We start from the raw sequence: 12431 nt of genomic DNA on the forward strand, positions 1-12431 counted from the left end.
TCTCCAGGCAAGAGTACTGGAGTGGGTTGCCATTGCCTTCTCCAAAATATGTGTTAGGCAATGTTGATTGTTAAAAACCAGTAGCTTACTTCAAATTAAGTATCTCCTATCATGATTACTGGGCTTTTCAATCTTTATATTTAAATTAATGACTCTACTATCAGCATTTTTAGTGTCACTAAATTAGAAAATTAAACATTTATTCCTTAGCAGCGGCAACAGGCTATGATGATAAACTATCATCAGAGCACTGGAACAATAAAATCCATAACTAACCGATGAGACCCCTCTGAGCCTCTCAGGAAGCAGAATGTGCATAGCAGCCCGTGTCTCTCTGTGGTCGCCTGGCGTGGGCTGCACCATGCGTGGGCTGACTGTTCTCCCTTTTGCATTCAACACATTTGTGTAGCATCCTCCCTGTGTGCAAAACTCTGGGCAAGATTCCCTTTCCCTGTCCTCCAAGCCCTACTTCCTTCTGAAAGTCCTATTTGCATCTCATTTCCGTGAAACCTCCCTAATTCCTGCAGCTTCCACTAAGCAACCTTTCAAAAGAATTCTTCCAAGGTACCTAGTCTGAACCACTTCCTTTGGCATTAAATTGTACTCACCCTGTATTTTCTCAAATCAATGTTCTATCTGGGCCCCCCTGTGGAATGAAAGTAGTAGAGAGAAGATGGAAGTGATAAGAATACTGTCTAAGTTGATGGTTCTCAAGTGTGTCAGACCCAACACCCCCTTTTCAGACCCAACACCCCCTTTTATATGAAATATTTTTGTAATATCATTTACCTATTATGAAATTCACAGATAAGGTAACTGACCTATACATATAATTTCAAAATATATCAATACAATGCTCTAGACATAATCAATACAATGCTCTAGACATAGTTTAAAAGAGAACAGTACAGTAACTTATGATAAAGTAATATCTATCTCAATATGTAAATGACTGACATGATTATACTGCGTTAGAAGCCACAGTGAATTACAGAGAAAACGCAGACTGACAGAAGATGCTGTTTTACAACTCAAATACCACACACCACGGTATTAGTGATGTGACTTTATGAAAGGATGTACAATATTTGCTGAGGTTAAAAAAGAAAAGCCAAAATACAACTTACTTTGATATATGTGGTAGGCTCATTTCTAGAATTTTGTTCAGTTGTGTCTGACTCTTTGTGACCCCATGGACTGCAGCACACCAGGCCTCCCTGTCCAACACCAATTCCCGGAGCTTGTTCAAACTCATGTCCATTGAGTTGGAGACACCATCCAACCATCTCATCCTCTGATGTCGCCTTCTCCTCCTGTCCTCGATCTTTCCCAGCATCAGGGTCTTTTCAAATCAGTCAGTTCTTCGCATCAGGTGGCAAAAGTATTGGAGTTTCAGCTTCAACATCAGTCCTTCCAATGAATATTCAGGACTGATTTCCTTTAGGATGGACTGGTTGGATCTCCTTGCAGTCTGAGGGACTCTCAAGAGTCTTCTCCAACACCACAGTTCAAAAGTATCAATTCTTCAGCGCTCAGCTTTCTTTATAGTCCAACTCTCAAATCCATACATGACTATGGGAAAAAACATAACTTTGACTAGACGGATGTTTGTTGGCAAAGTAATATCTCTGCTTTTTAATATGCTGTCTAGGTTGGTCATAACTTTTCTTTCAAGGAGTAAGCACCTTTCAATTTCATGGCTGCAGTCACCATCTGCAGTGATTTTGGAGCCCCAAAAGATAAAGTCTGCCACTGTTTCCCCATCTATTTGCCCATGAAGTGATGGGACTGGATGCCATGATCTTAGTTTTCTGAATATTGAGCTTTAAGCCAACTTTTTCACTCTCCTCTTTCACTTTCATTAAGTGGCTTTTTAGTTCCTCTTCACTTTCTGCCATAAGGATGGTGTCATCTGCATATCTGAGGTTATTGATATTTCTCCCAGCAATCTTGATTCCAGCTTGTGCTCCCTCCAGCCCAGAGTTTCTCACGATGTACTCTGCATATAAGTTAAATAAGCAGGGTGACAATATACAGCCTTGACATACTCCTTTTCCTATTTGGAACCAGTCTGTTGTTCCATGTCCAGTTCTAACTGTTGCTTCCTGACCTGCATACAAATTTCTCAAGAGGCAGGTCAGGTGGTCTGGTATTCCCATCTCTTGAAGAATTTTCCATAGTTTGTTGTGATCCACCCAGTCAAAGGCTTTGGCATAGTCAATAAAGCAGAAATAGATGTTTTTCTGGAACTCACTTGCTTTTTCCATGATCCAGCGGATGTTGGCAATTTGATCTCTGGTTCCTCTGCCTTTTCTAAAACCAGCTTGAACATCTGGAGGTTCATGGTTCACGTACTATTGAAGTCTGGCTTGGAGAATTTTGAGCATTACTTTACTAGTGTGTGAGATGAGTGCAATTGTGTGGTAGATTGAGCATTCTTTGGCATTGCCTTTCTTTGGGATTGGAATGAAAACTGACCTTTTCCAGTCCTGTGGCCACTGTTGCATTTTCCAAATTTGCTGGCATATTGAGTGCAGCAATTTAGCATATATTAAAACTATGGAAAAAAACACTTTCTGTTTATATGTAAAGTACATGTTGTTTAACATGTAAAATGAGTCTGGTTCTATGTTCAAATAAGTATCAACAGGTTTTTCACCTAATGAGTGACTGAAAGGATATTCAAAAGTTCCAAGGGATACAGGACAATTCTTCATGTGGGGCACAGTCCTGCACATTCTAGCAGGTCCAGCAACTCTGGCCTTTATCCACTGCAAGCCAGAAATATGCCCCAATCATTAGATAACCCCTAAAATCCCCACAAATAGATTCAAGGGATTAGATCTGATAGACAGAGCGCCTGAAGAACTATGGACGGAGGTTTGTAACATTGTACGGGAGGTGGCGATCAAAACCATCCCCAAGAAAAAGAAACGTAAAAAGGCAACGCGGTTGTCTGAGGAGACCTTACAAATAGCTAAGAAAACAAGAGAAGCAAAAGACAAAAGAGGAAAGGAAAGATATATCCATCTGAAGGCAGAGTTCCAGAAAAGAGCAAAGAGAGATAAGAAAGCCTTCTTAAGTGAACAAAGCAAAGAAATAGAGGAAAACAATAGAATGGGAAAGACTAGAAATTTCTTCAAGAAAAGTAGAGATAGCACAAGAACATTTCATGCAATGACGGGCATAATAAAGGACAAATAATATGGACCTAACGGAAGCAGAAGATATTAAGAAGAGGTGGCAAGAATACACAGAGTAAGTAAGTAAGTGTTAGTCGCTCAGTCATGCCTGACTCTTTGCGATCCCATGGACTGCAGCCCACCAGGCTCCTCTGTCCATGAGATTTTCCAGGCAAGGATACTGGAGTGGGTTGCCATTTCCTTCTCCAGGGGATCTTCCCAACTAGGGACTGAACCTGGGTCTCCTGCACTACAGATTCTTTAGCAACTGAGCTACAAGGGAAGCCCAGAATACACAGAATGGTACAAAATAGGTCTTAATGACCCAGATAACCACGATGGTGTGATCACTCACCTACAGTCAGATATCCTGAAGTGTGAAGTCAAGTGGGCCTTAGAAAGCATCACTACGAACAAAGCTAGTGGAGGTGATGGAATTACAAATGAGCTATTTCAAATCATAAAAGGTGATGCTGTGAAAGTGCTGCACTCAACAGCCCAACAAATTTGGAAAACTCAGCAGGCACCACAGGACTGGAAAAGGTCAGTTTTCATTCCAACCCCAAAAGAAGGGCAATGTCAAAGAATGTTCAAACTACTGCACAGTTGTGTTCATTTCTCATGCTAGCAAAGTAATGCTCAAAATTCTGCAAGCTAGGCTTCAACAGTATGTCAACCAAGAATTTCCAGATGTTCAAGCTGAATTTAGAAAAGGCAGAGGAATCAGAGATCAAATTGCCAACATCTACTGGATCACAGAAAAAGCATGGGAATTCCGGAAAAACATCTACTTCTGCTTCACGGACTACACTAAAGCTTTTGACTATGTGAATCATAACAAACAATGGAAAATTCTTAAAGAGATGGGAATACCAGACCACCTTACCTACTTCCTGAAAAACCTGTATGCAGATCCAGAAGCAACAATTAGAATTGGACATGGAACAATGGACTGGTTCAAAATTGGTAAAGGAGTATACCAAGGCTGTATATTGTCTTATTTAACTTCTATGTAGAGTACATCATGAGAAATGCCAGGCTGGATGAAGCTCAGTCTGGAATCAAGACTGCTAGGAGAAATATCAATAACCTCAGATATTCAGATGACACCACCCTAACGACAGAAAGTGAAGAGGAACTAAAGAGCCTCTTGATGAATGTGAAAGAGGAGAGTAAAAAGGCTGGCTTATAAATCAACATTCAAAAAACTAAGATCATGGCACCTAGTCCCATCACTTCATGGCAAATAGAGAGGGAAAAAATGGAAACAGTGACAGACTTTATTTTCTTGGGCTCTAAAATCACAGCGGATGGTAACTTCAGCCATGAAATTTAAAGACATTTGTTCCTTGGAAGAAAAGCTATGAAAACCTAGGCAGTGTATTAAAAAGCAGAGATATCACTTTGCTGAGAAAGGTCTGTATAGTCAAAGCTATGGTTTTTCCCATAGCCACATATGGATGTGACAGTTGGACCATAAAGAAGGCTGAGCACTGAAGAATTGATGCTTTCAAATTGTGCTGGAGAAGACTCTTGAGGGTTGTTTGGACAGCAAGCAGATCAAACCAGTCAGTCCTAAAGGAAATCAACCTTGAATATTCATTGGAAGGATTGATGCTGAAGTTCCAATACTTTGGCCACCTGAAGAGGTGACTCACTGGAAAAGGCCCTGATGCTGGGAAAGATTGAGGGCAGGAGGAGAAGGGGATGAGAGAGGATGAGATGGCTGGATGGCATCACCGACTCAATGGACATGGGTTTGAGTAAACTCCAGGAGACGGTGAAGGACAGGGAAGCCTGGAGTGCTGCAGTCCATCAAGTCGTGAAGAGTTGGACACAAATGAGTGACTGAACAACAACCACAAAATCCCTACAAATTTCTAAAAAGCCCTCTGGGAGGTACTGGTTCTAGGGAGATCTGCTGAGCCAAACCAAGGCCAGCTAAAGATGGGATTATTATTAGATAATCCAGAATTTTACCCTGGGCTTTAAAGGCCTTCAGAGCCTGAGTTTACCCTACACTGCCAGTTGGCTGGTTCACTGCGATGGTTCTCAAGGGGGTGTTACAGACCCACCAAAGGAGGCAGCAAGCCAGGTAGAGAGAAGGGCAGCAGGAGGTGGGCGGTCTGCTTCTTGCTCAGGTGCTTCCATTCTTCCCATTTACCTGGTGAGTTCCAGGTATTCTGTTTGAACAAAGCAGTCCTCAGTTTCAGGAGGTAAATGTTATATATGTTTTGACAGTTTTCTCCAGATTTATAATTTCTGAGAGAAGATGTGTTGACCTCCTCACACCATGCTGTAAGTGAATGTTCCATTTTTTTTTTTATACAATTTCTACTTCCTTATTGAGACTCACTATATATTCAGTCACTGCCATCAGAGTTTCCTTTAATTCTTTGAACTTATTCATAATAGCTGCTTTGAAGTCTTTGCTAACTTCTGAGCCCACTCAGAGTCAATGAGTTCTGCCAGTTACTCAAATCTGAATCTCACACCTCAATGTTTGATCAGCACATCTGCTCCCAAAACTTCATGGGAGGGACTTCCCTGGTGGTCCAGTGGCTAAGACTCTGTGCTCCCAATACAGGGACCCAGGTTGGATCCTGGTCAGGGAACTAGATTCCACATGCTGCAACTGAGAGTCAGCACAGCCAAATAAATAAATATTTAAAAAACCCACAAAAAACAAACTTCATGGGAAGCTATGTCATTGTAATCAGTTACCTTTAAAATTCACCACAAGAAATCCCTGTCCAAGGACAAAAACCTCTAAGGCTAAGGCTTTACATATCAACTCCTATTTTCCTCTGGGGTTGGAATGGCTTTCTCTAGAGGGAGGAAGACATATGAACCATGGCTGAGTAGCCTGGGTCAGTGGTCAGGGTCTTTCGGAAGAACTGCAATGACAGACGTCCATCCCTAAGGAGGAAAGAGTGCTCCCTAGTTGGCACAGCTTCCTCCTGCAGGCGGCCCATGAGGAGCCACAGTGAGCCTGGACACAAAGGTTCCCTGATTTCAAGCTCAACAGGCTGCAAATTATGATCCATTTCTATTCAAAATACTTCTGACATCCAATACTTCTGACACTAGGTTTTTGAGACCAAGCAATTCTTCAGTTTTCTGCAGACATAAACTGGGTGTTCTACAATTCAATTCTGACAGTAACCACCTAGAGTTGGTGAAATCCCCACAGTTTGAGGGCTCAGTTCCACAAGACTGTCCCCACTTCAGAGTGAGTTTTGTGTCTGTGATCAGGTTTGATAACGTGCTAGAACAGCGCACAGAACTGTTATTTACTATTACTAGTTTCTTATAAAGGATACAATGCAGGAACAGCCAAACAGAAAAGATGCACTGAGCGAGATGTGCTGGAGGGGAGGAAGGGTGGGGGCTGTGACGCTTCTGCGCCCTCTCTGGCACCTCGCTCTCCCAGCATCTTGATGCGTCCCCCAAGCCAGAAATCCTCCAAACTCTGTTCAGAAGTTTTATGAAGGTTCCATTATAGAGACACATTGTTTAAGCCATTGGCAATTGGTGATTAACTCACTTTCCAGGTTCCCTCCCTTCCCCAGAGGTTGGAAAGTAGGGCTGAAATCATGCCTTGGTTGTTCTGGTGATGAGTCCTTATCCTGAAACTATCTCGGCACCCTCAGCCATCAGTCACCTCATAGTATACAAAAAGACACTCATCACCCTCAAGATTCCAAGAATCTTAGAAGCTCTTGTCTCAGGAACCGGGGACTAAGACCTAGCATGAGAACAAAAGATGCTACAACTGCCCCTATCACTCAGAAAATTACCAATACAAGGGTTTAGGAGCTCTGTGCCAGGAACTGGGGATAAAGACCAAATATATATACATCTATTACATCACACGATCACACTGACGTATTCACCTCACAGTTGGATGCCCAGGGAACTCAACTCCTTGGCTGAATTCTGGTTCCTGACTGTGCCTGGGTCTGTCTTGTTTTTAATCTGTCTTATTAGCCTATCCTTTTCTGTTCTTCCATGGCTGACTCACCCCAAGCCCCATCTATTTATTGGATACTGAATATATTCCATCTGGCATTTAAAATTTATTTAAACATTGAATATATTCCATAGAAACTTCTGGGCCTGGGAGCTATTTGTAAATATCTCCTCCTTGATCCACTGACAACTTAACCTCATAGAAAAATATTATTTCTCACATTTCTAGTTCCCAAGGAAGCTTACCTGAGCCTCTAGGTGCAGACAACCTCCCCATCTGTATGATGAGCCTCGGAGCAGGCACGACACAGATTTGGGTCAGGCAGACGTGGGTTCTAGCTCCTCCTGACTGGTTGTGTGTGTGTCCTTAGGTGGCCAGTTTCTCTCTCAGAGCCTTGCGGACTAAACTGTGAAATGAGGATCATAGTACTTACTTCATAGGGCTAATGCAATGACCAAATGAGCTAAGGTATTGTCAGCATCTGGCTGAGATGTTATTGATAAACGCTGTTGTCTCTTTGCTCTCTTCATGGCGGGGGGCATATTTTCTGTGTAACTCCTACAACCTCTAGACCAGTGCTGCCAGTTGCTGATGCCAGCTGCTGCCCAGTAAATATTTGTTAGGGAAATTACCTGCTGCTCCTCTGTTTTCCTGCCTTTTTTTGTTGGTGATTTTCACACTGTGCTCAGTGCAATCTTGGTGGTTCTGAAGAGGTGCCCAAGAGCCCAGGTGGGTCAGGACATGTGAGAACTTATAAGGGTAAAAAATAAGGAGGGAGTATTGGGTTCTAGGACAATTCCCATGTTAGCTCTGCCAGTTTACACTTTAAATTGATTTGGAAACTATATGTGTGTGTGTGTGTGTGTGTGTGTGTGTGTGTATACACATGTGCTGTGTTCAGTCGTGTCCAACTCTTGGCACACACACAGTTTTTTTTTTTTAAAGAAAGGATTTTGTAGTTTAAAGCTTGAACATAACTGCCTTATACTTTGACTAACTTAGAGAAGGAACTTAGTTTTACAAATGACACAAATGTCTGTATCTTTATTCTCCAAAACATTAGTCACTATAATCAAATTAAATTAAAAAAATTCAATTTAGTTCCTCAGTTTTACTAGCCACATTTCAAGTACTTAATAGCTATATGTGACTAGTGGCTACTATTTCAGGCAGTACAATATGAACATTTCCATCACTGCAGAAAGTTCTATTAGTGCTGCTGCTACTGCTGCTAAGTCACCTCAGTCGTGTCCGACTCTGTGCGACCCCATAGACGGCAGCCCACCAGGCTCCCCCGTCCCTGGGAGTCTCCAGGCAAGAACACTGGAGTGGGTTGCCATTTCCTTCTCCAATGCATGAAGGTGAAAAGTGAAAGTGAAGTCGCTCAGTCATGTCCAACTCTTAGCAACCCCATGGACTGCAGCCTACTAGGCTCCTCCGCCCATGGGATTTTCCAGGCAAGAGTACTGGAGTGCGTGCCATTGCCTTCTCTATTAGCGCTGGTCTGTGGTTTATATTAATTGACAGTGGCCATTCACTGTATGCCACAGTATGTTTGTAGGCTTAAAGGGTAAGCTGAGCTGTCTATAGTTGCAGGTTTGGGTCCTGCTATTAACTTGCCAACTAGGCTGGTTTCAGGTTCCCTCAAATGTACCAGGGAGATCCGGGCCACATCAGAGATTTCCACCCATTTTATCTCCTTTGATTGTTACTTTGTTTTCTCGGACCCACACCCAGGTTTAAAATAAACTTCTCTATTAGATAATAATCGGCTTACCCTCCCACTTTTGTTAACCAGTGCTATTTATAACTACCAACAAAAACCTCTGACCAGCATAAGATTACCAGAATTCTTATTTTGAGTGGAAGTGATTCCAGTCCAAAAGTTAGATAATGGGATGTGGTGGTTAGATTAGCCTTATCTCTGATCATTATATAACTTCACTGAGCAGTTTTTTAAACTTTGAAAATAATGTATGATGCTCCTCCCTGTTTCTATTGGGCTTCCCTGGTGGCTCAGACAGTAAAAGACCCACCTGCAATGCCGGAGACCTGTGTTGGGAAGATTCCCTGGAGGAGGGCATGGCAATCCACTCCAGTATTCTTGCCTGGAGAATCCCCATGGACAGGGGAGCCTGGCGGGCTACAGTCCGTGGGGTGCAAAAGGTCGGACATGACAGAGCAACTAAGCACAGTCCTGTTTCTGTTACTACCTTCTCCCACTCTTAGGGCTTTAAGGTGCTTAAGTTAGGAGTATTCTGACTACATGATCACTTAATATTTCTTTAAATTTTCAAAGAGCTTCTGGGTCAAAGGAGGGAATTATCGCAAAAGTTCAATTTGGGAATTTAGAAAATCAATAAAAAGAAGCCAAATTATCAAATGCATGAATCAAACTAAAAACCTAGAATAGTTTGCCTTCTCAGTGTAGGGAACAAGATGTACAGTGTGATTACATTTTAAAAATATATATTGGGCAAGACTTCTGGCTGTAGGATGGCAAATTCTAATGCCCAAAGAAACAATTTCAAGGCTTTGGAAATCAACCAAAGGGAAACAAGTCGAGATACATTTTGTCATGAAAAGCTGCTAAAGTTTTATGAAAGAATGTTGAGAGTCTGTGACCTTCATGGCTGGAGCTGCATTTTCCCCTGTGTCCCCAGCACAAATAGCCTGGTAATTTTATCAGGGCAATACTGGTTGTGAAAACCAGCAGCCTCACTATCAGAGGTAGGGTGAATTTGACTCGGATGGAAGGTGAAAACCCACAGCCAGCAGTGTTGTCAATAAAGGCAGCAAACTCAGTAGGAATTGAAAAGTAAAAGTCATAGCTTTGCTAGCCTGAAATTGCAGTTGTGGCTGCGGTGAGCAGCTGACCAGCCAGAAATGTAAAGCGGAAATCCTGGAAATGAGAGAGCCATAGAAAAACTATATCATCTCCCATGCATCCCTGATTGTCCAGGAAACTATACATATGTACAGGGGAGAGTCAAGAGAGCCTGGAAGTAAGTATAACTTAGGCAGCCTGTCTGAACTTTGAGTGAATTCCTCAACCCACACACAGATCCATCAGCAGAAAATGGATTTTATAAACTTAAGGTGTTTGAGCACCATCTCTGCCCAATTGTAACAGGAGGGAAAGGGAGCAGGCATAACTTTTGAAAGAATGACAGACCAAGGACACAACACAAACCTATTGGAATTGTTAGGTAGGCAGAATAGGGAAAAGGAGTCCAAAATGGCGGTGGCTAAAAGACAAGGAAGGTCAAAGGAAGGTCCGAACACCAGAATGAAGACTTCAGGCAAAACAAACAGCACTCCTGGCTAAGCCCAGTTTGCATAGGGCAGGCCCAGGTGGAGGAAAAAACATATAAAAGGAGGAGCCAAAGTGCTCTCTCTCTCTCTCTCACTCTCTCTCCTTCCCTGTGCGCTCCTCCACTCTCTTCTCTTCGAGTCTTTGGGTTAGCATGCCCTCACTCTTCGAGGATGGATTATCCTGCTATCTTCTAAATAAAATAGAGCTGTAACACTGATTTGCCTAAGAGCTATAACACAGTTTGTCCAAGACCCAAGAGCTGTGACGTGCCTACAGCTTTAATGTCTGTTGCTGCAAATCTTTGTTGTGACGAGACAAAGAACCGAGGAACATACACTCACGTTACAGAATCAAATGGGTCCAAGATGGCAGCAAGTTGACTTCTATTAGACCTTGATCCTCAATCACCAAGCTAAATGACACACCCACAGGTGCCATGACAGTTCCAGTTCAGTTCAGTTGCTCAGTTGTGTCCAACTCTTTGCGATCGCAAGGACTGCAGCACACCAGGATTCCTTGTCCATTATCAACTCCCAGAGCTTGTTCAAACTCAAGTCCATCGAGTTAGTGATGCCATCCAACCATCTCATCCTCTGTCATCCCTTTATCCTCCTGCCTTCAATCTTTCCCAGCATCAGGGTCTTTTCCAATGAGTCAGTTCTTCACATCAAGTGGCCAAAGTATTGGAGCTTCAGCTTCAGCATCAGTCCTTCCAATGAATATTCAGGACTGACTGGTTTGATCTCCTTGATCTCCACGGGACTCTCAAGAGTCTTCTCCAACACCACAGTTCAAAAACATCAATTCTTCGGTGCTCAGCTTTCTTTATGGTCCAACTCTCACATCCAAACACGACTACTGGAAAAACCATAGCCTTGACTAGACAGACCTTTGTTGGCAAAGTAATGTCTCTGCTTTTTAATATGCTGTCTAGGTTGATCATGCTTTTTTTCCAAGGAGAAAGAACCTTTTTAATTTCATGGCTGCAGTCACCATTTGCAGTGATTTTGGAGCCCAAGAAAATAAAGGCTCTCACTGTTTCCATTGTTTTCCCTCTATTTGCCATGAAGTGATGGAACTGGATGCCATGATCTTGGTTTTTTGAACGTTAAATTTTCAAGTAGCTTTTTCATTCTCCTCTTTCACTATCATCAAGAGGCTCTTTAGTTCTGAATAAATCACTTTTTACCTATCACTCTGTCTGTCACTGAATTCTTTCTGTGATGAATCATCAAAAACCTGAGCTTCATTATGTCTAGAGTCCAGAGTTGCACCAATATATTATCTAAAATGTCAAGATTTCAACAAAAATTATAAGACATATAAAGAAACAGAAAATCTGATTCATACTCCAAAATGAATGATACATACTCAGGGAAAAAAGCAAATAGAAACTAACTCTGTGCTACTAAATAACCAAGAGATCACTTAAGAAATCAGAGGAAATTAAAAAATACCTGGAAAAAATGACAATGAAAACACAATGACCCCAAACCTATGAAATGCAACAAAAGCAGTTCTAAGAGGGAAGTTTATAGCAATACAATTTTACCTTGAGAAATAAGAAAAATCTTAAATAAATAATCTAAACTTACACCTAAAGCAATTAGAGATAAAAGAACAAACAAAATCCAAAGTTAGTATAAGGAAATATCAGAGAAGAAATAAATGAGATAGAAATGAAAAAAAAAATAGCAAAGATCAACAAAACTAAAAGCTGGTTCTTTGAGAAGATAAACAAAATTAAGAAACCTTTAGCCAAACTTACTAAGAAGAAAAGGGCGAGGACTCAAATCAATAAAATTAGAAATGTAAAAGGAGAAGTTACAACTGACACTGCAGAAACACAAAGGATCATAAGAGACTACTACAAGCAACTATATGCCAATAAAATGAACAACCTGGAAGAAATGTACAAATTCTTAGAAAGGTACAACCTTCCAAGATTGGACTAGGAAGA

The sequence above is a fragment of the Bos taurus genome, chromosome 9 (genome assembly GCF_002263795.3).
Source record: "Bos taurus isolate L1 Dominette 01449 registration number 42190680 breed Hereford chromosome 9, ARS-UCD2.0, whole genome shotgun sequence".
Classification (NCBI taxonomy): domain Eukaryota; kingdom Metazoa; phylum Chordata; class Mammalia; order Artiodactyla; family Bovidae; genus Bos; species Bos taurus.